General features: G+C 47.8%; 1 long non-coding RNA gene across 1 annotated transcript in view; it reads right to left on the minus strand.

The window, feature by feature from the left end:
* The window catches only part of LOC103546850 (uncharacterized), a 70303-nt gene extending 50061 nt beyond the window's left edge, over positions 1-20242 (minus strand). Inside the window, exons 1-2 of the long non-coding RNA XR_011540893.1 lie at positions 20144-20242; positions 5257-5387 (exon numbers count right to left, since the gene is read on the minus strand). This is a non-coding gene — a long non-coding RNA (uncharacterized lncRNA). The remainder of the gene's footprint in view (positions 1-5256; positions 5388-20143) is intronic.
* Between the last annotated feature and the right edge of the window lie 5704 nt (positions 20243-25946).

Raw genomic sequence — 25946 nt, forward strand, 5'->3', positions numbered from 1 at the left:
ATCCCTAGGGCTAGGTATGTGGGAAGGGGTGGGGTGGCACAATTTCCCTGCCCTCTCCAGGTGTGCCACCCTCCCAGCACATCCATATGTTCACCAACCCAGGAGCTCTGCAAACCCTGTGAGGGAGGGTTTTTATGGCGCTTTCACTACATAGACGTGATTGATTAAATCATTGGCCGTTGGTGATTGAACTCAATCTCCAGCCCCTTCCCCTCCCTGGAGGTCATAGGATGGGGCTGAAAGTGCTAACCTGCTAATCATGGCTTGGTCTTTCCAGCAACCAGTCCCCATTCTGAAGCCATCTAGTTGTTTGTGTCCCATCCCCCCATCCACCTGTCCCCCATCCATTAGTCATCCCCCGTCGCTGCCCTCCCAACTAGAGTCATCCAGTTAGCAGCTAAAAGACACTCTTAGCACTCAGGAGATTCCAAGGGTTTTAGGAGCTCTTTTAAGAGCTCGTGAAGTTTAGCAGGCTCCTAGGCTTCTAGGTTTAGGAGCCAGGAACCGGGGACAAAGACCAGTTATGTCTTGTTTTGTTTTTTTGAGGAAGATTAGCTCCGAGCTAACGTCTGCTGCCACTCCTCCTCTTTTTGCTGAGGAAGACTGGCCCTGAATGAACATCCATGCCCATCTTCCTCTACTTTATATATGGGACACCTACCACAGCATGGCTTGACAAGAAGAGCATAGGTCCACACCCAGGATCTGAACTGGCAAACCCCGGGCCACCGAAGCGGAACGTGCGAATTTAACCACTGCACCACTGGGCAGGCCCCCAGATAGATATTTTTGATTATACCACAGCAACTTGCAGTGTCACCCTGTAGTCCTTAGAGAGAGGACCAAGTGTGGGCTAAGCTTGGGTTTCTCAAAGATCCCCCCAATGCACACCTGTGGGCCACCCGGCAGACCCCAGGGTTCCTTCTCATGGGATGTTCTTCAGGGCATCCCCATCCTGCACATCGCCTGGGTAATCAGGCCCAAAGAAAAAGACCTAGAAAGACACAAAAGAGGACAAAGATACTCTCCCATCTTCTCTGAGCCCCTTCACTGGGGATCCAGGCATCTGTCCCCCTCCATTTCCCAGGCTGAATGTTTGTGTCTTGAAAGGAGGACCCACCCCCTCTTTGGGTTGCCCAGATGCAGTTTTTCTAGGAGCTCACCTGGTCTGAGCTGGATAGATTCATGATGAGGACTTCTCTTCCTCCTCCTCCACACAAGCTTGTAAGCATCCCTTCTCCCCAGAGGGTGGAGAGGCCAGAGCAAGCTTCTGGGAGCAGGTAGACAGAGACATGAAAACAAACTTGGCCCTTGGTGACTTTCCTCTCTGGATTTTATAAGCCAGTGCAGTTTCTGAGTGAAATCAGATCCACGTGGTCCTGATTCATTTGCACACTCGGAAAGGGTTTGTGCGTAAGAGATGGAGATCCCAGAGGCTCCTTTTAGTTGATTAACAAATCCCTTTCAAGCTTGTATTTTTTCATTAGAAAGCAAAAGTTGCTGTTCCCAAACCACGCACATACTCACAGGCACACACGTATCCATCCCACTGGTCTGTATACCTCTCCGAGCCCTGCAGACTGGACTATCCCCATGAACCAAGAGTAGGGGACACTTTCCCATCTTCTCCACTTGGCACCTGCTGGGAAACAGCCAATGAAAGGAGTCTCGGAAGAGCTTGCCAGAACCAGGAGGAAGCAGGCAAAGTGTTTCTCCTGCCCAAGGAAGCTAGCACCCCTGCAGTCTCCTATTTCAGAAGGACAGCCATGGCTCCAGGCCCACCTCTTGAGTCCGGGCTTAATTTTGGTTTTGGTGGAAGGGCTCTGGGCTAAGAATAAAGATCCAAAGGGGATGACAGAGCCCTGAGACAAGTCATTGGTTTCCTATCTTCTCTGCTGGGCAGGACCTTCCAGAGGCATCGAGGACAGCCCTTCTGACATGATGCTAGACACAGCACGAGGCAGATAGAGAAGAAATGGAGTCCAGAGAGCTGAATTGTGGCCCCAGCTCCTCAGTTATTGGCTGTGTGACCTTGGTCACGTCACTTGACCAATGAGCCTCATCTCTTTGCTTGTACAATGAGTGTAATGAAATCTGATACTTTATAGGAACAAGTGAGACTGGATGTGAAAATGTTTTTTAACCTGCCAACTCCTGCGGAAAGATGAGATGTTAGGGGCAGCTGTCTTGGAGGGTGTCAGTAACAGTCCTGTTTGCAAAGGTTTTCAGGCCAGAGGATACTGCTGTTTCCCCCAGGAACGGCCGCCATTGTTGTAACTGGTTGGGAAGCCCTTCCTAGCACCAACCTGAATTGCCTCTGAAACAACTCCCATTTGATGTCATAAGTGGACCTGCGCATGTTTTCCTCTGACGATCCAGTTGTTCTTCCTGTTTTGTGTGCACGTCCTCCATGCACATCCCACTATAGGAAGATGATCTTGGTGAGGACGAGGAAGGCAGGATTCTGGCAGATTCTGCCTGCTGAGTCCTGGGCAGCACAGAGCTTTGAGCAGCACAGCACCTCCATTGCCCAAAAGTCACGGAGTGAAGTCAGACCGCCGGAAGGGTCTCTCCACTTTTCTCATCACAAGGAAAGTAATTTGAGCAGCTCTGACTGTTTTTTAAATCAATGGGTATGAAAATCCACCCGAACTTGGGTTAGGAAATGTGTCATTTTCATCCGTGAAATTTGCACCCACTGACCTCATATCCTCCCTGAAGATGGAGAGCTTCCTTACCTCCCCCCTCCAATTTAATCTGCATCTGATACGCTGGCAGACCTCAGACCCATCTGCATCTCTTGGAGCCACTTCCTTCCACTTAGGAGTAAATGACGGTTCCAGGGGGCCGGGCTGATGAGAACAGCACCCACCCCAGTGGGCGGCATGCCTCTCCTGCCCTCTCAGGACCTCGCCCAGCAAACACAGATCTGCAGCCCGCCTCTGCCTGTATCCACAGTTCAATCACACAACCCCATGTGAGCACAAAAACGGATTTTCTCTCCTAATGACTCCCTTAACTGAGCTGACAGCTGCCCTCCCTCAGGGCCCCGTGGTAAGAGTACCAGAGAAGAATGACCCCTCGCCTCAGTGCCCCTCTGCCCCGTCTCTCCTCCATCTCTTTGAAGCATAGGTGCCCAGATGAACACATTCCTTGGATGTGCCCGAGCCTGGGAGGAAGAGAGAGGAGGCTGAGCAGCAGGGAGTGGGCTTCCTGGTCCCCATGGGGCTCTCTCTCTCCTGCCAGCTCCATCTCAGTTCCATGAACCTTGCTCTGCTCTGCACGCGCTGTGCTAATGGACTGGGAGGACAGCTCTCCTCGCTTGCCTGCTGAGGGGAGGGGCTGCCACTTGTTGCCAACCTCGGCATTGGCACGGGTGCTGGGAATGCAGGGCTCAGGACCCACGCAGGCCCTGGCTTGTGGCCTGGCTCCCCCTGCTGCCTGACTGCAGGAAGAAGGAAGCAGCTCCCACCCCGACCCACCAGGGCCACATGACGGGCATCTGTGATGCTGACAGTGCTGGAGGGAAAGTTCCTCAGGTTCGCTCTCCCCTCCACCGATCCTCAGAGCTCCCCCTCCACAGCCGGGGACACTCAATCATGTAAACTTCCTAAGTGCAGTAAAAGGGTCTGTGACTAAGAATCCCTTTTATTTTAATAAATCTCCCACTCCTGCTGTTGGATCTCATAGTTCATTCATATGCTTTCGAGGAAGAGGAGGCTGCATGGTGAGGCTGCGCTGAAGCCAGGGGAGAAGCCACTTGGCAAGGTCAGACGCACGGGCACGAGCAGTGTGGAGACCCACCCCCATGGGTGCTCCATGGCTGTACCTTGTTTGCAATGCCCTGAGCTGGAGATTTCTTCTTGCCACATTTCGCTGTGCCATATCTCAGAGTGGGACTAGACACCATCTTATTAACCGAGCCAGGATCATAGACTAGAGGACTGGAGTCCAGAGCAGAACGGGCTGAGGCTGGGCCCACGCCGTCTCCTGTTTAGAACCACATGACCTGGTTGGACATCGGGGTGGGCACCTGACAAGGGCAGCCAATTCTTAGGCTGACCAAAGGCCTGCGAACTGGCAGGTGTGGAAATCAGTTAGATCAACCCATCTGGCTCTCTCTCTCTACAGAAAAGGAAAGAAGAAAGCCACTGGCAGGAGAAGGGAGAAGCCACTGAAGAAGTGGCAGATGAGTCCTGTTGACGGTGGAGTCTGAAGGGAAGAAGCACAAACACTGGCTGTGAGGCCCCAGAGTACCACACCCTGAGAGCTACCTGGACCCCCACCTCTCCCCTCTCCCTGCTTCCTGTCTAATCCCCCTGAGTCCCCATGCCACAGCTCCTATCCTGGGATGTCATCATGAATGTCCTCACAGTAAACCTCCATGTTCCAGGCAGGCTCTGGATAAGCAGAGGAAGCCGTGTAGGGTTCCCTAAATTCACCTGATTAAAAGTCACATGAGCATTTTGTTCAACCTACAAACTCGTGGGTTCCAACCCAGACCACTGAGTCAGAGTCTCTAGGATGGAACAGGACACAATACCAAAAAGGGAGCTGCACAAATTTCTTATTGCCTCCATTCTGCCCAGCCCCAAAGCAAGATGTTCCAACAGCTGGAGCAGTTTCTTGCAGGATGGATATGACATCAGTGACCCTTCCAGACCATGAATTAACTGCTGCTGGGCTACCATCTTCAGGGGTAGAAAAGGGGGAAGTCACACTTCTGCATTAACCCTGGTTGTCCCCAAATATTCATTTTCCCCTTCTTCTGTGGTAATAGAGTTTTTAGCTGGACACATAGCAGCCCAAAATAAAGAATACATTTTCCAGCCTCCCTTGCAGCTAGATGTGGCCATGTGACTAGGTTGTGGCCAATGGGATGTGAGCAAAAGTAATGTATGCAAATTACAGCTCAAGGCTTATGGAAAAGATGCCTGCCCTTCCTTTCCCCATCTTCCCTTCCCACTGCTTGGAATGCAGATCTGATGATGAGGCCTCCTGGACCACACGAACAAGGGTGTATCAGTCAGGGTTCTCCACAGAAACAGAACCAATAAGATGTGTGTGTGAATATATATATACACACAGACACATATATATATATATACACAGATATATACATATATGTGTATGTGTGTATATGTGCATATATAACATATATTATGTTACATATGTATATATTACACATTTATTTATATGTATTTATACACACACACACATACATATAAAGAGACTTATTATAAGGAATTGACTCACACAATTATGGAGGTTGACAATCTCAAGATCTGCAGTCAGCAAACTGGAGACCCAGGAGAGCCGATGGCGTAAATCCAGTCCACAGGCTGGCAACTACGAGGCCCAGGAAGAGCGGATGTTTCACTTCAAGTCTGAAGGTAGGAAAAGATCAATGTCCCAGCTTAACGACTGTCAGGCAGGAGGAATTCCCTCTTATTCGGGACAGGGTCAGCCTTTCTGTTCTAGTCAGGCCTTCAACTGGTTGGATGAGGCCCACCCACATGAAGGAGAGCCATCTGCTTTACACAGTCTATTGATTTAAACACTAAACTCATCCAAAAGCACCCTCACAGAAACACCCAGAATAACATTTGATCGAATATCTGGGCACCCTATGGCCCAGTGAGGTTGACACATAAAATTAACCATCACAAACGGCAACTCCAGGGATGGCAGAGCGACGGGGTGGAGGGGCCTGGGTTTCTACACCGTGGAGCTGCTGTCCCAGCCCTTGTAGGAGAAAGATATAAACCATTTTGGATGAGCGACTATTACTTTGGATTTTGTTGTAACACTACTGCAGCCGAACCTATATCTTAATACAGGGTCGTGGTGCAATTGCCACCCAGGAGGTATGTTCAACACAGCTGTCCCACTTTACAGCAAGGCTCAGCCCCCTCTAGAAGGTTCGCCTGCGTCCCTCCCATCCATCAGAGCAGGCCCTGCTCTTCACAGGTCCTTGCTCCTCGAGGTGGGACATCAGAAGCAGGAGTTGCCTCCCATTGGCGTGTTCAGCGGCATCCTACTGTATTCCACACTGAGTGGATTTTTTTTTTAAATCTTTTCCTCTATTCAACAAAGCTATTTTCAGTAATAATCGTAAAATAAAACAAATAATAATAATGGCCAGAAAAGAAACACAAGCAGTGAATATGTTCTTTTATTGAACCGCATATATATGATCATTCCAATAAAAAATAAAAAATAATATTTTAGGTAAATAATTTCCTAGTAATTAATAAGTGGATTTCAATAAAACCCAACGTTTGCAAATGGCAAAGTTTAGGCAATACTAAATTGCACGAATGATGTTGTATTTCATCTTTCGGAATCATTCTTTAGCTTGAAAACAATTAACAATTAATACTTTTAAAAGATTAATAAAATTAAATTTTAAAGATATTATTTAAGCAAAATATTTCACAGACAAACTAAAATTTGCACCAAAACATTACACTTCACAGCTTGTACCTTGTTTTGTTGTTTTAAATTTCAAACGCAAATAAAAATTCCAAGTGGTCACATGGAAAGAGGGAATTGAAGTAACCCAAAATCTGCTGCTGGTTTAAAACTGCTGTGCTGTCACGTTGATGGAGAGTGTGCTGTTTAAACGCAGGAATATGTGGAACCCCAGGGGCTGGTGACAAACTCCACCTGAAGCAAACTCAATGCCAAATAGTTATGAGCTGACTTGTGAAACTGAGTCCACGTGTGTCAGGCGGCACGTGAGCAACTGGAAATTCTCCAGATTGACTTCCACGTGCATACAATGTTGATTAAAGAATAACTAATCAAACTGTTCTAATTGGAAGCTCACATATATATTTTTATTGAGATATAATCGACGTAAAATTTAGTGGATTAGTTTTTGGTATATAACGTAATGATTTGATATATGTATATATTGTGAAACGATTACCAGAATAAGTTTAGTCAACATCCATCAGTAGACACAAGTACAAATGTTATTTTCTTGTGATGCGAACTTTTCAGATCTACTCTCTTAGCAACTTACAAATAGGCACTACAGTGTGGTTAACTACAGACACCATGTTGTACGTTACAGCCCCAGGACTTATTTATCTTATACCAGGAAGTTTGTACTTTTTGACAATCTTCACCCGTTTTGCCCTCCAATCTGCTCTCTGTTTCTATGAGTTTGGTGTTTTTAGATTCCACATATAAGTGAGATCACACAGTATTTGTCTGTCTCTGTCTGAGTTATTTCACTTAGCATAATGCCCTCAAGGTCCATCCATGTTGTCGCAAGTGGCAGGATTTTCTTCTTTTTTTAATGGGGGAATACTAGTGCAATTTGTGTGTGTGTGTTTATATATATATATTTATTTATTTATTTATTTTATATATATATTTATTTTATATATATAAATATATATATATATAAATACATCTTTCTTCATCAGTTAACCTATTGATGGGCACTTAGGTTGCTTCCACATCTCGGCCATTGTAAATAATGCCGCAATGCACTTGAGGGTGCACATACCTTTTCGAGATAGTGATTTTGTTTCCTTTGGAAAAATACTTAGAAGTGAGATTGCTGGATCATATGATAGTTCTATTTTTAATTTTTTGAGGAACCTCTGCACTGTTTCACACAGTGGCTGCGCCACTTTACATTCCCACCACCAGTGCACAAGTGTTCTCTTTTCTCCACATCATTGCCAACATGTTACTTCTTGTCTTTTTGATAATAGCCATTCTAAGAGGTGCGAGGTGATATCTCATTGTGGTTTTGATGTGGTTTCCTTGATGATAAGTGATGTTGAGCACGTTTTCATGTACCTGTTGGCCATCTGTGTGTCTTCTTTGGAAAAATGTCTATTCAGATCCTCTGCCCATTTTTTAATTGGATTGTCCTTTTGCTATTCAGTTGTATGAGTTCTTTATATATTTTGGAAACTAACCCCTTATAAGATATAAGATTTGCAAATATTTTCTCCCATTCAGTAGGTTGTCTTTTCATTTTGTTGATGGCTTCCTTTGCTGTGCAGAAACGTTTTAGTTTGATGTAGTCCCACTGTTTGTTTTCGCTTGTGTTGCTTCTGCTTTTGCTGTCAAATCCAAAAACTCATCACCAAGACCAATGTTAAGGAGCTTACCCCCTATGTTTTTTCTGGTCTTACATCCAAGTCTTTGAAGGGAAGTTTTATGGTTTCAGGTCTCGCAGTCAAGTCTTTAATCCATTTTGAGTTGATTTTTGTATATGGTGTAATACAGGAGTCCAATTTCATTCTTTTGCATGTGACTGTCCAGTTTTCCCAACACCATTTATTGAGGATCTTATCCTTTCCCCATTATATATTCTTGGCTCCTTTGTCATAAATTAATTGACCACATATGCATGGATTTATTTCCGGACTCTCTATTCTGTTCCATTGATCTATGTGTCTGTTTTTATGCCAATACCATACTGCTTTGATTACTGCAGCTTTGGAACATAGTTTGAAGTCCGGGATTGTGATGCCTCCAGCTGTTTTCTTTTTTCTCAAGATTGCTTTGGCTATTCTGAAGCCTATATAAATATTATTAACACTCAACAGTAACTGTCTCAATTATTGAGAACTTAGACCAACAAAAGACTTTTCAGGGAGTGTTTTATCACTGATATCTAGAATTTCCAGTGCACAGTGATAATAGAAAGCCCTCTGACTTTTAGTTGGTGTTAGTATTTCTAAATTCTCTGCAGACAGCATACACCCTACTGCCTGTGTCTGGGCTGCCACCACCAGTGTCCCACCCTACCAAGCCACAGCTTTTTGCCCTTAGGTCCCCTCATTAGATGTGGGCCTAATTATTTTTGGCTCAGCTATGTTACCTTCCTCAGGAAGACAAAGTTTGGGCACATGAGAATTGAAAACACTCTAATTTTCAGGTCTTGCCAACCAAAACACATTTGTCATTTGTGCTTTATTTTAAATTATAGTACTTGTATTTTATGAACGGGCTGATGGTTAATTGCCCTTCTTTATTAACCAAGATGAATAACCACAGCAACATGCTTTAGAAGTGACGGTACATACTCTGTCTCCAGTAAAAGCATGAGTGAGTTCTTATTGGAAACTAAAGAGCCTTGGGAGGGCCAGAGCCTTAATCTGGCTGAGGAGCCCAGAGGGGCTGGGGGGAGGGGCACAGGAGGGCAGGAAGCTGTGGAGAAGGGGCAGGGTCCCTGGACATGGAGCTCAGGAGACGACAGGGGACCAGCAAGAAGTCCAGCATCAAAGAAGCCAATCATTCTTAAGAAGAAAAGCTACGGTTTAGCTTTTTTGGTTTTCTTTAATATTTCTCTTTTCATCTCCCAAACAACCCTGCAAGATGAGCTCACGGAGTTGTTCCTATTTGTCTAAGTTCTCTTGGCAAGGATGGTAGGATTTGAACCCCCAGCCTTGCCCCATCACCATACTGGCTCCGACACTGGCTCTTACACTGTCCTGTAGTGCAGCCTGGGCACTGAGACTCAGAGGTGGTCTCCAGGGGCTGGACTCAGAGGTGGTCTCCAGGAACTAGACTCAGAGTGGTCTCCAGGCCCTGGGCACCTGAACAGGGTCATGGAAAGAGTGAGGCTGGCATGAGCAGCTCACTACGTGTGCCACGCCAAGCATGAGATTTGGGCACCTGCTGCAGCAAGTACCCAGTTCTCAGAATTGGGGGACAAGTCAGGGCCTCATTGCCAGCAAGCACAACTTGAAGCAGAGTCCCTGAGCACCCAGATAGGAATATTAATTCCTTCTGCCTGGGGTCAGGATCAGTCAGAGAGGGAGCAAAGCACACCCAAACACCGAGAAGGGGCAGCGAGGGAAAGGAGGGATGTTGAGGCCTGAGACCAGCCCGTCGATGGTCACATGGAGTCTGTTGTCTCAAGAACATTGGCGTGAGCTCTGGAACCACACACAGTGGGGTGAGGCCCCAGGGGCAACAACCTTGTGTCCTCTTAAGAAGGCCCCTCCTCCAGGGATTTGGAACTGGGGAGGAAAAGAGGATAGACCCCTTCTAGGTGAATTTCAAATCATGGAACACCTTAGAAGAGACATTTTTTCCAGTTTTATTGAGAAATAATTGACATCCATCACTGTATAAGTTTCAGGTGTCCGGCACGATGCTTTGATTTGCATATATTGTGAAAAGATTACCACAATAGATTCAGCTAGCGAATACATTTTTTGAAGACTAACAAGGCCAAATGCCTAGAATTTCTTTGTTTCTGGCAAGAGCACCTAAAAGGGCTCCGGGATTTTTCACCATTGGCCTCACTCTGAGCAGCAGCAGCGTTTGATTCATTCGACAAATATCTGTCGAGGGCCTGCTTCGTGCCAGCACGATTCCAGGCTTGGATAATTAGCAGGGAACAAAACGGAGAAATCCCTGCCTTCCTAGAGCTCAATTCCAATGGGAGAGAGAGACAATAATCAGACAAATAAACAGCTAAAGATGGGAGTGAAAAGCGCTATGAAGACAGCTAAGCCAGGGTAAGAAAGTGGGTGGCAACAGCGGTGTTATTTTCATAGGGAGGTCAGGGAGGGTCTCTGTGAGGAGGGGACACAGCAGCCAAGTACTCCATTTCCTACCTCCCTAACTTAGGGTGTCAGGCCCCCTGGAGCCCGTGACCACAGGCCCTGATCTGAGCACCTGTTACTAGGGGTGATGAGCAAAAGGAGACATCTGTGAACCCTGGGGCTTGACTGTCTCTGAGTTCAGAGGCACATTGTGGGGAGAAGGGACAGTGAAGAGACAGCCACTGCCTTCAAGGGGATGGGGCGAGCACATGAGAAAGGGCAAAAGGCATGCACACAGAAGCACAGGAACGAACGCAAATTAACATGATGCCGGCTGACCAGATGTCAGGCAGGCTGCATGGGGCGGGGGGAGATCAGTGGTCTCTACAGTGATTCTCTACACAAGTGCCACCTGAATGCCACAGGCTCCCCCAGCCCAGATGTACCAAGGTGGTCTCACCCACCTTAATGACTGAGTCTCGAGGCTCCAAGTTCCCAGCTGTGTGGGAGCAGGAAGTGCAGTCTTTCAGGGAGTCAGGGCTCCCATATATTCCTGAGACTCTTCAGGGAAGTGCCCTGCGGGCATGAGCCACTCTAGCCTTGTTCTCTACTCCCACCACCCAAGTCCCAGGCCAGCAGCATCTCAGAAGTATCACTTCTAGGACTCGATTCTATTGCCAGTGTCTTGCCACTGTCAAGCCCATTACCACCGTCGTGAAGCCCAAAGTCAGTAACTGGGAACGCTGCCAATGATTTTGCCACCACTGGGAAAGCTGAAACTCGATACTGTCACCCTTGCAAAGTGAAGGGGGAAATGCCCACAGCACAGAGAGTAATACAAAGGTTCTCCCTCAAATGGCATCCAGTTAGTCAAGCAGCTCTTCCACTCCCCTGGCCGGGTCGAGGGGAGCCTGCACCCAGGCCCCCATCCGGTGGCCACACCAGAGCTGTCACAGTCCAGGACAGGTGCGGCTCTAATGAGCCGCCCCTCGCTTCTACTCCAATGGCAACTCTGATTTTGCAAAGAAGTCACCCCTCTCACTCCATCACACAGCAGGGATTTCTGACCAGCCGCCCGTTACAGATATTTCAGTTCATGGGCAGGCATAGCCCCTTTATCTCAAGCCACACGCATGTCGCCAAGGGGCTAGGTCAGGAAGATGGGGTGCCTCAACAGTCCTCTATGAAGGGTGGGGCCGGTGGGTTCTTTTTGAGTACCTCTGTCCTTCTCCCATGTTATCTGCTTTCCTTTGGGTCTCATCCCTCCCACTTCTCCCTCCAGCCCTACATCCATCAAACGTGTTTGTGTCTGGGCCCCCACAGCAGACAAGGTTTGTCTTTCAACCCCAGAAAGCTCCCTGGCCCTTACGTAAATCAGTGCATCCATGTGGCAGGGGGACTGCCGGACAGCTCCAGTTGTCAGAAACACCCAACCCCAAAATGGGGGGCGGTGGGACTGAGTCCCAGCTTTTGACAAGATGCTCAGAATGTCCTGCTGCACGTATGTGCTTTTAGCCAGCAAAGATGAAGGTTTCTACAGTGAGTGTTATCATCTTGAAAAATAAAAGACCTTTATAGGCAATTGGTTGAATATACTCTGATACATACATGCAGTACTACGCAGCTGCAAATTAAAAAAAAAAAAAAAAGAGGAAATCACTATGAACAGAAATGGAGTGATTTCCAGATCTTATTGACTGAAAAAGGTAAAGTGCAAAAAAGCATATATGGTGCGCTATCTTTTGTGTAAGAAATAAGGTAAAATAAGAAAATGTACATGTATCAGCTTATGATTACAAAAAGAAGCACAGGAAGGATAAATAAGAAAATAGAGAAGTTAGTTAGCTGCAAAGAGTGGGAAGGAATGGTGCTATAGACTGAATATTTGTGTCCCCCTAGAATTCATATGTTGAAACCCAATCCCCAAGGTGATGGTATTAGGAAGTAGGGCCTTGGGAGGTGATTAGGTCATGAGGGTGGAGCCTTCTTCAATGGGATTAGTGCCCTTAGAAAGGAGGCCCAGAGAGCTCTCTTGCCCTTTCTGCCATATAAGGGCACAGCAAAAAGACTATAGTCTATGAACCAGGAAGCAGGCTCTCACCAGACACCAAATCTGCTGGGGCCTTGATCTTGGACTTCCCTTCCTCCAGAACTGTGAGAAATAAATTTCTGTTATTTATAAGCCACTCAGTCTGTGGTATTTTGTTACAGTAGTCCAAACAGACTGAGACAGAAATTGGTACCAAGAAGTGGGGTGCTGCTGTAACAAATATCCAAAAATGTGGAACTGGCTTTGGAACCGGGTAACGGGCAGAGGCTGTAAGAGTTTGAAGAGCATGCTAGAAAAAGCCTACATTGCCCTGAGTGGACCATTAAAGGCAATTCTTTTGAGAGCTCAGAAAAAAAAAGAGGAGAGCTGTAGAGAAAGCCTCAATCTTCTTAGAGAATACCTAAGAAATCACGCACAGAATGTTGGTAGAAATAAGGATGGTAAAGGTCATTCGGATGAGGTCCCAGATGGAAATAAAGAACATATTCCTGGACAATAAAGAAAAGGAGATCCTTGTTACAAAGTAGCAAAGAACTTGGCTGAATTGTCTTCATGTCCCAGCATTTTGTGGAAGGTGGAACTTGTGAGCAAGGAAACTTGATGTTTGGCTGAGGAAATATCTAAGCAAAGTGTTGAAGGAATGGCCTAGTTGCTCTTGACTGTTTATAGAGAAATACAAGAAGAGAGAAATGATTTAAAGACAGAATTGTTGGTGCAGCCATTGTGGAAAACGGTATGGAGCTTCCCAAAAAAATTAAAAATAGAACTGCCATATGATCCAGAAACTCCACTTCTGGGTATTTCCCCAAAGGAAACAAAATCACTCACTCAAAAAGATATCTACAGCCCCATGTTCATTGCAGCATTATTTACAATGTCCAAGACATGGAAGCAACTAAGTGTCCATCAACAGACAAATGCATAACAAAAATGTGACATATATATATCTGCATATTATGACAGTGGTCCCACAAGAGTGGTACTATATAGCCCAGGTGTGTAGTAGGCTATACCATCTAGGTTTGCGTAAATACACTCTACGATGTTCACACAGTGATAAAAGTACCTCACAATGCATTTCTCAGAACCAATCCCTGTCATTAAGCAACGCATAACTGGATACACACACACAATGGAATGTTATTCAGAAGGAAATCCTGCCATTCGCAGCAACACATAGACCTTGAGGGCGTTATGCTAAGTGAAGTAAGCCAGACAGAGAGACAAATACTGTGTGATCTCACATATACGTGGAATCTAAAAAAAACCCCAAAAAACAAAACACCAAACTCACAGATACTGAGAACAGATTGCTGGTTATCAGAGGTACAAACGTCCAGTTGTAAGACAAGTCCTGAGGATGTAATGTACAGCATGGTGACTATAGTTAATATACCGTGTTGCATATTGGAAAGTTGCTAAGAGAGTAGATCTTAAAAATCTCATCATAAGAAAAGAAATGTGTAACTATATATGGTGATGGATGTTAAATAAACTTATTCTGGTAATCATTTCACTATATATATATGAAAATATATATCAAATCATTACGCTGTATACCTAAAACGAATACACTGTTCTATATCAATTATAATTAAAAAACACAAAATTGTTAACCAAAAGGTAAGCAGAATTCAAAAATTTGGAATATTCTTAGCCCATCCATATTGAAAAGAATGAGAAGGCCTGTTAGAGAAAGAACACTAAAGGTGTGGCCAAATGACCATTTGATAAGGAGATCAATCAGCTTAAGACAATGGAAGAAGGAACCCTAACCCCTAAGGCGATTTAGGCCCTGGTGCAGCTCAGCCTAGTGGCTGCACCTCTTGAGGGCACCCCCTGCAAACTGTGGCAGCTTCCCTGTGGCACCGTTTGGTCTGCATACTGAGTACACGAGCTGTGGGGGTGTGGGTTTCTTCACCTAGATTTCTAAGGCACCTGGCAGAGCCACAGGTTCGGAATCCCATCGCAGGAGAGCCATCCTATGGGAGCAGGGCCCAGACAGAGAACCACTGCAGGGGCAGGGTCACTGCAGAGAGCCCCCACAAGGGCAATGCCCAGTGGAGCAGTGGGGCAGGGCCACCCAGAACATGGCACCCACAAAGTTGCAGGGGCAGGACCCCTGCCCCAGTGTGTACAATAGATGGGACCTCTGCCCCAGTGGGCCTGGAGGGCAGAACACTGAGTCAAAGAAGAATGTTCTGTGCCTTAAGGTTTAACGTTGTTTGCCCTGCTGCATTTTGGATTCGCTCAGGACCTGTCACCCCTTCCTTCTTTCCTTCCTTTCAGAATGGGAAAATGTATCCTGTGCCTGTCCCATTTTATTTTGGAAGCAACACATAACTTGATGGCTTCACAGGTTCACAGCTGGACAGCAATTTGCCTCAGGATGAACCATATCTGGAGTTTCACCCATGTTGGACATAGACAATGTTTAGATGAGACTTTGGACTTGAACCTTCAGTTGATGCTGGAATAAGTTAAGACTTTTGGAGCTGTTGGGATGGGATGAATGTATTTCACACATGAGAAAGACATGAATTTGTGGGTGTCAGGGGTAGAATGCTATACAGTGAATATTTATGTCCCCCAACATTCATGCGTTGAAATGTAATCTCCAATGTGATGGTATTAGGAGGTAGGGCCTTTGGGGTGATTAGGTCATGAGGGTGGAGCCCTCACAAATGGGATTAGTGCTCTAAAAGAAGAGACTCTGAGAGATCTCTTTTCCCCTTCTGCCATGTGAGGTTACAGCAAAAAGAAGGCCATCAATGCACCAGTAAGCAGGCCATCATCAAACTAGAATCTGCCAGCATCTTCATCTTGGACTTCCCAGCCTCCAGAAATGAGAGAAATATATTTCTGTTGTTTATAAGCCACCCAGTCTATGGTATTCTGTTATAGCAGCTTGAACAGACTGGGACAAATGGGGTAGAAAGGATATGGGAAGAAGTGGTACTTCTCTGAGTGTATCTTTTTTTTTAATATTTTTGACTTTTGTAAGCACATCAATAGCCTACAAATTCCAAAAATAAATTAAATTAATAAGAATAGGGAAAGAGTAAAGACAGAAAGCATGCACATGTAGAACCTACGTGCACATCCATGCATACGTACATATACGTATGTGGGGGGGTATATATGCATATGCATATTTTTATGTATGTATATTTGTATATACCTGCATGTATTTTCTAGCTCTAACCACTGAAAGGGCCAAGCAACAAAGATACTTGAATAGCAATGAGCACAACTAGCCTCCAGATCTTGGTCTCCAATATCATTTCCCACTAGCAGAAACCAGGACGACTCAAAGAAGTGGCTGATTCCGGGACTGGAGCAGAGAAGGTAGGTATAAGACAAGACCGGAATATCTTATTATGCCATAAAGTAAGAAACTGCTCAAAGAATGTGACATGTGGGGCATGTCACAGAAGAGAGGAACCACCTTGAAGGGGCTCCCACTGGCCCAATCTGGGACAATTTGGACACCAAAATAATAACTAGAATAATGAATTATAAACCACTGACTATGTAGGAATCCAGGAGTCCATATCCATAATAAATGCATATTTGGATAGATAGTTGGCTTCCTCCCAAGATATCCACCCGCCTTCTGCAAATCCTGTCAGAACCCCTTCACAGCTCCTGCCAGTCATCTCTCGAGGAGGTGATGAGTTCTGTAATTCTATTTCCATGAGTCTACCACTCAGCCTTTGAAACTCCACTCAAGAGTCAGCCTCTTCATTGCTCCCCTTGCCCCAGAGTCCCCTCCCCAGAGTCAGAGCGGCCCCTCATTTGTTCTCCCAGCATTCAATACACATATTCACTTCAGAACTGATTGCATAGATGGTCATTATTTCCCATTTGTTTCTGTTTGTTGCCCTAAAGGGCAGGCTCAAGTATTGTTCCTCTGACCCCCAGCCCCAAGCTCTGAGCCTGGCTCTGAATGTTTGATGAATAAATGACTGTGGGGCTGAATGAAACCGCCTCTTATTTGACCTAAACTCACCTCAATCAAGTCTCAAAGTGAGCCTTTCATCGTGGAATTGGAATTAAGGAGGATTAAATTTAACACTATCCCGCAGGCCAGCCTACCTCTCTGGCTCCTTCCCTTTCTTCCAGGGGAAGCAGATGAAGGCAGAGTACAGGCCTTAGGGAGGGAGTGTGGGGTTTCTCCTAACACGCTGGGAAGAGCTTCCTGTGGACAGCGGTCTGGAGGGGAGGGCGGCAATCCCGCTGACGCTGACGCATAGGAGCAACAACGTGGCCCCAGTTCAGGGGGTGGGGTGGACAGAGGAGTAGAAGTCTGAGGGGGCCAGCAGGAAACTCGACTGAGTCACGGGTTCCACATGAGTTCAAGGCTCAGCCCTTAGGGAAATGAGGATTTTTGTGGAGTGACATTTAACACAGTGTAGGCCCAACCCCCTCCCCCACGTAAGTAGCCCAGAAAATAACAAAGCAAGGGGTCTTGTGCACCCATTTCAGGAAATCTGGTGATATCTACCTTCCTGATTCACCACGCTCCGGAGACTGGAGCTATGATCTCCCCAGCACCACTCTGCACAGAGTGAGAGGCGATGGAACTTCCAAATAAACCCCTGGATTTGAGACAAGTCTGAAATCTTATTTGAAGGGATTTGCTTTCAATTTCATTTTTTTAAATGCATTTTTAATAACAAGCCTATTCAATCAAAAGAGGGTATTTGACTGCTTGGAACAGCAGCGGGATCTTCCTCAATGTAATTTGGATGCTTTCCTAAACCCACTTCCTTTGATTCTGCCAGCTCAGATCTCTCCTCAGTCAGTAACTCACAAAGCCTTGTTGTCAGTGGTGTGGAATAAATTCAGTTAGGAGCGTCCCTAAATACATCTCCAGACCCATCCCTATAAAGCAGGAGAGTAAGTTCCTATTCACCAGCAAATGACATTATGCAGGTGTGTTAAATGTCAGAGAGGGGAGGGACCCTGGGTCATATGGGCCCAGCCCCTCTCATGGTGTTGAGATCCACATGGCCAATTTGCTGGACCACCCACAGAGACTGAAAGGTACCACCTCAAGTGGTGGATCTGTCCTTCCCCTTATAGAGCAGAAGGCTGGACAGGGGGCCACGGCCTTGGGGCATATCACCAACATTCCTGGTCTTCTGGATCATGGAAGAAGCAATGAGGAGCACTCGGGTCTGATGGGTGGGTCCCCGGGCCTCTTGAATTAAGACTCCCAAGGAAACCAGGGAGACGAAAGGTGCTGCTAACCTCTGGAGTTGGGATGTTCCAGTGGGAATGGCGGTCAGCCTAAGATCGAAGAGCTGGAGTCCCTGGACCTTGAACAGATCTGAGGTAGACACAGGGTGGTTCCCCTCAGATTCCTCCAGTTCAGAGGAGAGAGTTGTCATCTAGACCTGCGCGGCCAAGCAGCAGCCCTGGGGGAGGCTCTGCATGGCAGAGTGGAGACACACCACCAGCGACAGGAGATGGCTGTAGGGCACCAGAGCACAAAGAGAAGCCGCAGGGCTTGGATGAATGTGACCAGGGCAGGAGCCTGGATATCAGATCTGGCTGGGGTTGGCGCCCTAAAGTCAGGGTGAGGATACGAGGCAGGGGTCTTACCTAGACTGGGCCACGTCAGCCTCTGTACCTTCCCTCATTGGTGCAAATTTCTGACACATTCAATTCCCTGTTTTCCTAGCAACGTTCCAATCCTAGCAGAGTTTAATCTGGTAATCACACAGACCTTCTTCAGTCCAGTGACCAGGAAAGAGTAAGGGTCTAATCTAAGCTGACGACGTCGAAAATTCAATATATTCTCAACCCAGCAGCCAGTGGGATCACATAAGAGCCTGTGGAGTGTATCCCTCCTCTGTCAAATCTCCCCGTAGCTCCCAGTGCACCTAGGAAACCCTGTTGGGGGCTGCAAAGCCCAGTGTGCTCCGGCTCCCTGTTCCTTCCCAGACTGCGTCCCCTGAGTTTCTCCCCTTCATCACCCGCTCCAGCCATGCAGGCCATCCTCCCCCACTCGCCCCACTTTCCTCAAGCCCACGGGCTCCGTGATCACTCTTCCCAAGGCCTGGATCTTCCCCCAGATACGCCCGCGGCTCTCGCCCTCACTCCTTCAGTCCTTCACTGAAGCATCCTCTTCTCAGAAAGGCCCGCCTGACCACCTTATTTTAAATTGCAACACCCACCCTCCCTAGGCCCCTCCCCTAATGTAGACCTTATCACCATCAGACACTCTAAGTATTTAAATGATCTGCTTATTACCTGGCTCCCCGAATAGAAAGTAAAGCTCTCTTAGGGTTGGTATTTTGTCTGTTCCACTCACCACTCACTCATGAGGACCTAGAGTAGTGCCTGGCGTGTGTAAATACTCCCGAAAGATGTGTGGAAGGAATGAAGGTGAAGAAGGTGAAGACTACTGGCCCCCAGCTTGACCCGCTCTGTCACCCAGGCCCCAAATCCGAGCGCCTTCTAACGGGGCTCCTCCTCCAGGTTTGCTTGGCTTAGCTCCCGGCTCCTGACTTCCCTAGTTGCCTTCCGCCCTCTCCCATCGCCCCACTCAACTTAGTCCCACACCCCTGACAATAGAGGGGCCAAGACATGGGGGCCTAACCTAGCATTTCCCACAGCCGCGGATCCACCTGTCTCCATAACAACCTTCCTTGATTTGGAGACTCTTAATTAGCTCTCCAATCTCTCACAGCCTCTCTTTCAAGCAAAGCAATCCCAATATCTTAGAGAGAAAGAAAATTCTGTATTAATGTATTCAGGCAAAGAAGCCGTTGATTTGGCCCAAACAGGTGATCCTATAACCACAGGGGAAGCCACCTCCAACAGGAGGCTTGATGGGACCGGCAGGATTCCTTCTCAGCGCTGGGCCTGCCTCAGAGCCCTCAGCTATGGGCAAGCCTCGCCAAGTCTCCTCCCCAAGACTCATCACCGAGCCCGCACGAATAGCCCCCTTTTTGAGCCGGCTCCCTAAGCCGAAGGAACGTATGCTTTCAGAATCTTAACATATGCAAAGACCCAAAAGAGAAATCCAATAGACACAAGTCCCGTTCTGCCAAGGCAATTCTTTCAAAGCTCACCGACGTTCACACCCAGAGCTGGTGTCTGAACAGCCCCCCACACACAGGGATTTCTCAGAGCAATCAAGCAAAACAGAAACACCGGCCATCTGTCTCTTGACATTTTCAAGGAAGGGGCACCCATCACTGGAAAGACACATTAAGGCGGGTTTCACGTCTAAGATGCACCACACCAAGCTGTCGGAGCAGATCTTTCGAGAGGCCTTCCCTCCGACGCCCTGAGCGTGAAGCAGGCAGATGTCCCACACACCAGCCAGCCCCCTCCACCTCCAGAGGCCACGGCAGTTCTGGAAACCCGCAGGGGGAGGAGGCTGGCAAGAATGCTGACCAGGGAGGAGAAATCCCCGCCGAGTAACGTCCCCAATCACTCTGGGCCAAATTCAGTTGACGTGAAGCACTTTTCAAAACCAATTTCTGCGTAAGTGGTGGAGAAAATAAGATCACCCCGAACATATGGAGGAAAGAAAGGAGCAGCTCACGAGTGCAGAGATGGGTCCTCGTCCACCCCTCCGGCGAGGCGAGCCAGGACGAGGCTCATTCCTCACACACCTTCTCGCAGAGGCATCGGCTTGGACAATGACTTGTGTGGGTCGTCATGACAATGAAATTGAAACTGGGATAAACAATAGCCACTCAGCCGGCAGCCTAACCTCAGAGCTGACCTGTCATTACCAGCGCCGCTGCCTGGGCCCGGCACTGACACCAGGAGATGAGCATCTCTGGGGCGGGCTTTCATAACAGGTGGCTAAACATGAGGCTGGAAACCAACCAAGTTTTTTGCCCCTTCTTGAGCTAAACTAGGGAACTGCACGGCATCCTATGAGAGGTCCCCAGAGCTTGTGGAGGGACAACAAAGCACAGAAAGTTAATGTAATGGACCCAAAGACCCACGGCATGCCAGCAGAAAAGGCTAAGAACTGGCACCCCATCCTAAGTTCAAACTCCTCAGAAGTCATCGCTCACTGGGGGTGGCACTTCTAAAGCTCAACAGGGCTCCCTGGCATTCCTCACCAAATGGACCAATGCGAAATTGAATCATTGTCTCTGTTAGAACTTGAAAATCCTTTGCAGTTCCAAGACAGATGCAAAGGCACAGATCCTGTGACACTCTGTCCCCCCTCCCCTCCATCTCTGCTCGCCTCAGCCTCGCAGCCTCCGCCTCCAGCCACATCTGCAGGAGCTGAGCACCAGGAAAGAGAATAGAATATGCCCCAAAGGGCTCAACTTGGCTTTTAAAAATGGTATTGTTATTTATATTTAATAGCTTCAGAAAAAGCTGCAAATCCTACGGCATGGCAGAAATGTAAATGATAACTGATTGTTATTCTTACAGAAACTTAGAATTCAAAAGTTTAATCATCCTCATTAGCATAATTTGGGCGACTTCAGTCCATAACCTCACCCTAGAGTTGATTATTTATGGCGCCCTGAACAGAAGTCGAGAATTAACTTTGATTTAATGTAGCAATTCCATCCCCAATATAATTCATAATGCAGATACGTTTGTCAAAAATAAATCAGGCTTCTTTGCCCATCTCAGAACAGGAAACCGAGAAAAGAATAGAAAGAGAATCCCTAATCTTTGGTTTCCTCAGTTGTGCTGGCTCTCCCTGCCCCTCGTCAAGTCTGTGCCTGCCTGTGGACCGGCGCTGCAGCAGGCTGAGAGCGGCCATGTGCAGAGAGATTCCTGGATCAAGACAGACCGGCCAGGAGGGATTGGGGTTCCCCCGGGAGGGGCAGCTTGCTTCTTCTGGGGGTTTTATCCAAGTAAGCAGCTTTCTAACAAGATGGAATGAGAAAAATTATTACAGGGAGCTAGTCTGGTGGAAGGGCTGCGTGTGGAGGGCATTGTCTAACACCCTGCACGTGTCTGAGGTTTGTCAGTTCACAGTTTGCTTTCGCCCACATGACCACGTTCAGTCCTCACGAGGATAGATGGGGCCGATGCAGACTGAGGCCCAGGAAAGTTAGGCAACTTGTCCACATCCCACGGCTTGTAAATGGCAGTGCTGACCCTGGAATCCTGGTCTCCTGGCTCCACATGCAGTGCTTTCCATCTGTCAGCAGGTGGTAGGAAAGGTGCCCCGGCTAAGCCATCTGTCTCTTGGCCGAGGAAAGCAGAGTCCTTATGGACTCCATCAAGGGCTTGGGGTGACAATGGGAGACAATGCTCTCAGAGCAGGCAAGAGAAATCCTCACTTCATGGCCAACTTGCCAGTTTCCAAGAGCTCAGAAGGGGCATTTATTACTCCTGCAGGAAAAACCCAGAAAATGTAGGTTCCCCACATTTAAGGCAAAAAGCACCATCAGGAACTTCCCAAGATGATGGGGTCATAGTCACACTGGGATCCTCTTTACCCACCTTCACATAAACTTCCCTCTGAGAAGTACCAAGCTCTCTGCCAAGGAAGAAATATCTTTTCATGGGCAGCACAAGGAGCCAGACTGGGGTGGCCATGCAGACTCCTCTTCCGTGCTAATTCTCTGTCTGGACTGCTAAAGCCGCCCAGGCGTGCCAAGTTTTAGTGGCAACAGGTTTGCCTGCCAGTAACCAGCATCCTCTGCCTCCTCCTGCAGCACCTACAGGCGAGGCAATGCCAGCTCTCCCTTCTCGATGCCAGGCAGAACGGATGCCGTCTCACAATGGGCAGCAGAGCGGCCAACAGCCAGAGCCTTGCCCAGTGGCTGGCAGGAAAGCGACCAAATTCCGACTATGCTGTTTGGCTCTTTGGCTTCTGCTATGGAAAAGAACTGGCTGAGAAGAGGTAAAAGCTGTTGGCAAAATATAAAGTTTGGGTTCTCTTGGTCCCTACTCAGCAGGAATCATCATGAGCTGGCCTGGCTTGTGTGTGCGTGTGTGTGTTTGTCCTCACGCTGAATCACATATTTTTAACAATTATAAAATTAAGACAAAACCAGGCCAAAAGGTTCATTGTGAAAGAGAAAACACCCAGACCTGGATAATTTGTGACCAATTTTAGATTGGGTCACCGTGATGCCACAACAATGAATTGATTCATCCAATTAGAACAACCAAGTGGTTCGTCCAATTCAAACAACCACCTTATCCCATCAATGGAAAATAAATGTCAGTTGTTAGAACCTTTATTGACCAAACACTCCAGGAGTTGGCTGAATTGATGTTTTACCAACTGAAGGTTGTGATGCTATGTAGATACAGTGTTGGACTCACCTCTTCCAGGGTGTTACTTTGCTGAAAGAAAGGCCTCTCCTGCTTCTATTTCTGAATATGCAATGTTAATAATAACAATAATGCATACATGGCTACATCTGCTATGAGCCAGCACTCTAATGTGTACTTCACCTACTTTCTTTCAAGTAATCCTCGCAACCTCATGAATTCACTATTCTTATCATCCTGACTTTAGAGATGAGAAAAGGTTCCGAGCAGTTAAGTAACTTGCCCAAGGTCACACAGCTAGTAAATGCCAGATCCAAGGCCCAGACCCAGATCTATCCAGTTTTCCTCTTTATACTTGCTCACATTTATGCAGTTGTCTCCCCAACTAGATTGTAATGTCCATGACAGAAGGGACCTGGATTCCCTCATCTGAAACAGCGCTAGCATACAGGCACAGAATAGACCATCAATAAATATCTATTGAATAAGTGAGTGATTGAATGAATGAATGAATCAGCCCCACCATAATGGTGTCATGAAACCAAACAGCTCCATATCCACTCTCTGACCTGAAGCCAGCATAGAGTAGCCAAGGAGGGGCATCCGGATGTGGTACTCCCAGAGGGCAGGGGTGAGGCGTGCCCACAGGTTCTACTGTTCAGAGACTGCCTGCCTTCCTGTCTCCTGTCTATTTACTTTTCCCCACCCCAGTGCACGTTTCCCATCAGTCATATGTCTGCTGATAGGCCCCTGTGCTGGGAACGCCCTGTGCCTCTCAGCACCCATCCTCATGGCACAGCCATCCGTGCTGCCTCTTGCCTAACAGCCGTCGGAGCCAGGCAGTGGGCGGCCTCGGCAATCTTGGCAATCCAGCCGGGCGAGTTTCCACCTGAACTTTGTCTCTACCGGTGACTGGATGGAGGAGCCGGAAAGGAGATCTGGGCAAAGGAAAGTGTCTTCGCATTTCTGATTCCCAACCATACAGGGCCGGGAGACAGGGCTATGCTAAGGGTGGTGGGGAAACACCAACGAGAATATACAGTCTTTGGGCAGACAGGAGCTCAGGTCTCCCCTCCATCCCCTTGCTTCCAGGAACACCTGCACGCAACTCACCTGGGACAGACCTGTTCTTCCACGGCCCCCAGACAGGAAGCTTCTCTGATGTCACATCTGATCCGCCCCCTTGAGAAGTGCGGCCCCCTCCCTCGGACAATGCCTTGAGGGTGGAGAAGTCCAGCAGTGTGATGATTCCGTCCAGGGCTCAGGACGGAGCAGGCACCGCTTCCCACCCAGCCTCTCAAACACACATGTGTGGCTGTGTCATTTCCAAATACCCTGGCCCTGCTTCTGTCCTGCTCCTTGCTCCTCTCCTAGGACGTGAGACACTGAATAAATGAGGAGGGGGCTTGACCCCTCCCTTGGCAAGGAAAGGAACGTACCAGAGATGAGTAGTGGGGAGACAGCTTACAAGACAAACACCTGGGGCTTGCAAAACACATCCTCTCTGACAAAGCATTTTCTCCTTTGAGCCTCACAGCTGTGAGATGAGCGATCCTGAGTTAAGTCTGCATTACAGGTGAGAAAACGGAGGCCGCACAGGTGGTTCTAAGCCGCCTCATCTCTCCTTATCACTCAGGTTCTAGGTCCCTGGAGAGCAGGAAGGGGAAAACCGTGGTGCTAAGAGGCCATACTGATAGCAGCATTGCCACTTGGTGGAAGGTCATGTGTCACTCAGTCTGCCCTCCTCCTGCTCTGAGGGCCGGGACAGGTGAAGGGCCTGTGATGGTTAACTTTATAAGGTGCCCTGACATTTGATCGAATATTATTCTAGATGTGTCTCTGCAGGTGTTTCTGGAGGAGAGTAACTTCTGAGTCAGTAGACTGAGTAAATCCGATTGTCCTCTCTAGTATGGGTGGGCCTCATCCAATCTGTTGAAGGCCTGAATAGAACAAAAAGGCTGAGTAAGAGTGAACTCCCACTGCCTGACCGCTTGAGCTGGGGCATTGGTTCTGTCCTGCCTTTGGACCTGAACTGAAACATCAGTCTTCCTGGGTCTTAAGCCCACGAGCTTTCAGACTGGAACTGTACCACCTGCTCCCCTGGGTCCAGCTCGCTGATGGCAGGTCTCGGGATTTGCCAGCCTCCATGATCACGTGAGCCAATTCCTTGTAATAAATCTCTTTCTGTATCTGTATATCTACATCTCTATATATTGGTTCTGTTTCTCTGGAGAATCCTGACTCCTACAGGGCCCCAGACAGGCTCTGGCTAGGGAGATGAGCTGGAAAGCCGGGCCGAGCTGGGGCAGGCAGGCCTCCCATCCCGGTGTCATCCCAGAAAGGAAGTGCTCGCCGCTCTCTTCACAGACTCCCCTCAGAAGTTGCCCTTTCTCCCCCAAAGCATTTTGTCAAAAATACTTATTGATGCTCCCCTGTGGCAGCACTATTTTTGGAGTCTGGGTACAGCAGCGAATGAGACAGAGATGCCCACCCTCATGACACTCAGCTTCCATTGCAAACGTAATAGTGAAATTAGACAGTATATTATAAGGTGAGAAATAGGACGAAAAAAATTAAAAATTGATCGGGGTAAGGGAGTTTGGGTGTGTGGGGGGGAGGCAGGTGATGGTGTTGACCAGGTAATCAAGGAAGGCATCAGTGGGGGGGTGAGATTTGAGTGGACTTGAAGGAGGTGAAGGAGTGAGCCAAGCTGATATTTGGAGGAACGGCCAGCGCAAAGGCCCTAAGAGGAGAGAGGCCTATGAGCACAAGAAATTGCAGAGCTGGCACAGTGAGAGTAAAGAAGGGCAGGGCGGCAGGAGATGCGGATGAGGTAGCAGGAGGCTGGATCACACAGAGCCATGGTAGAGACGTGAGGAGGGCGCTGTGGCAGGGCTCCTGGCAGAGGAGGACGTGGTCTGATGGAGGTTGTAAAAGGATCCCTCTGGCTGTCTGTTGAGAACAGTCTGGAGAGGGGGAAGGATAGAAGCAGGGAGACCAGTAAGGGGGCTTTTGTCAAAACCCAGGCCAGAGATGACGGTGGCCCCCCAAGTGGTGTCCGTGGTCAGATTCCAGATGGAGTCAGGAAACAGGTGGAGGCAGCTCCCAGAGCAGAGCAGGCAAGTTCCAGGGTCTTGAGT

The sequence above is a fragment of the Equus przewalskii genome, chromosome 6, assembly GCF_037783145.1.
Source record: "Equus przewalskii isolate Varuska chromosome 6, EquPr2, whole genome shotgun sequence".
Lineage (NCBI taxonomy): Eukaryota > Metazoa > Chordata > Mammalia > Perissodactyla > Equidae > Equus > Equus przewalskii.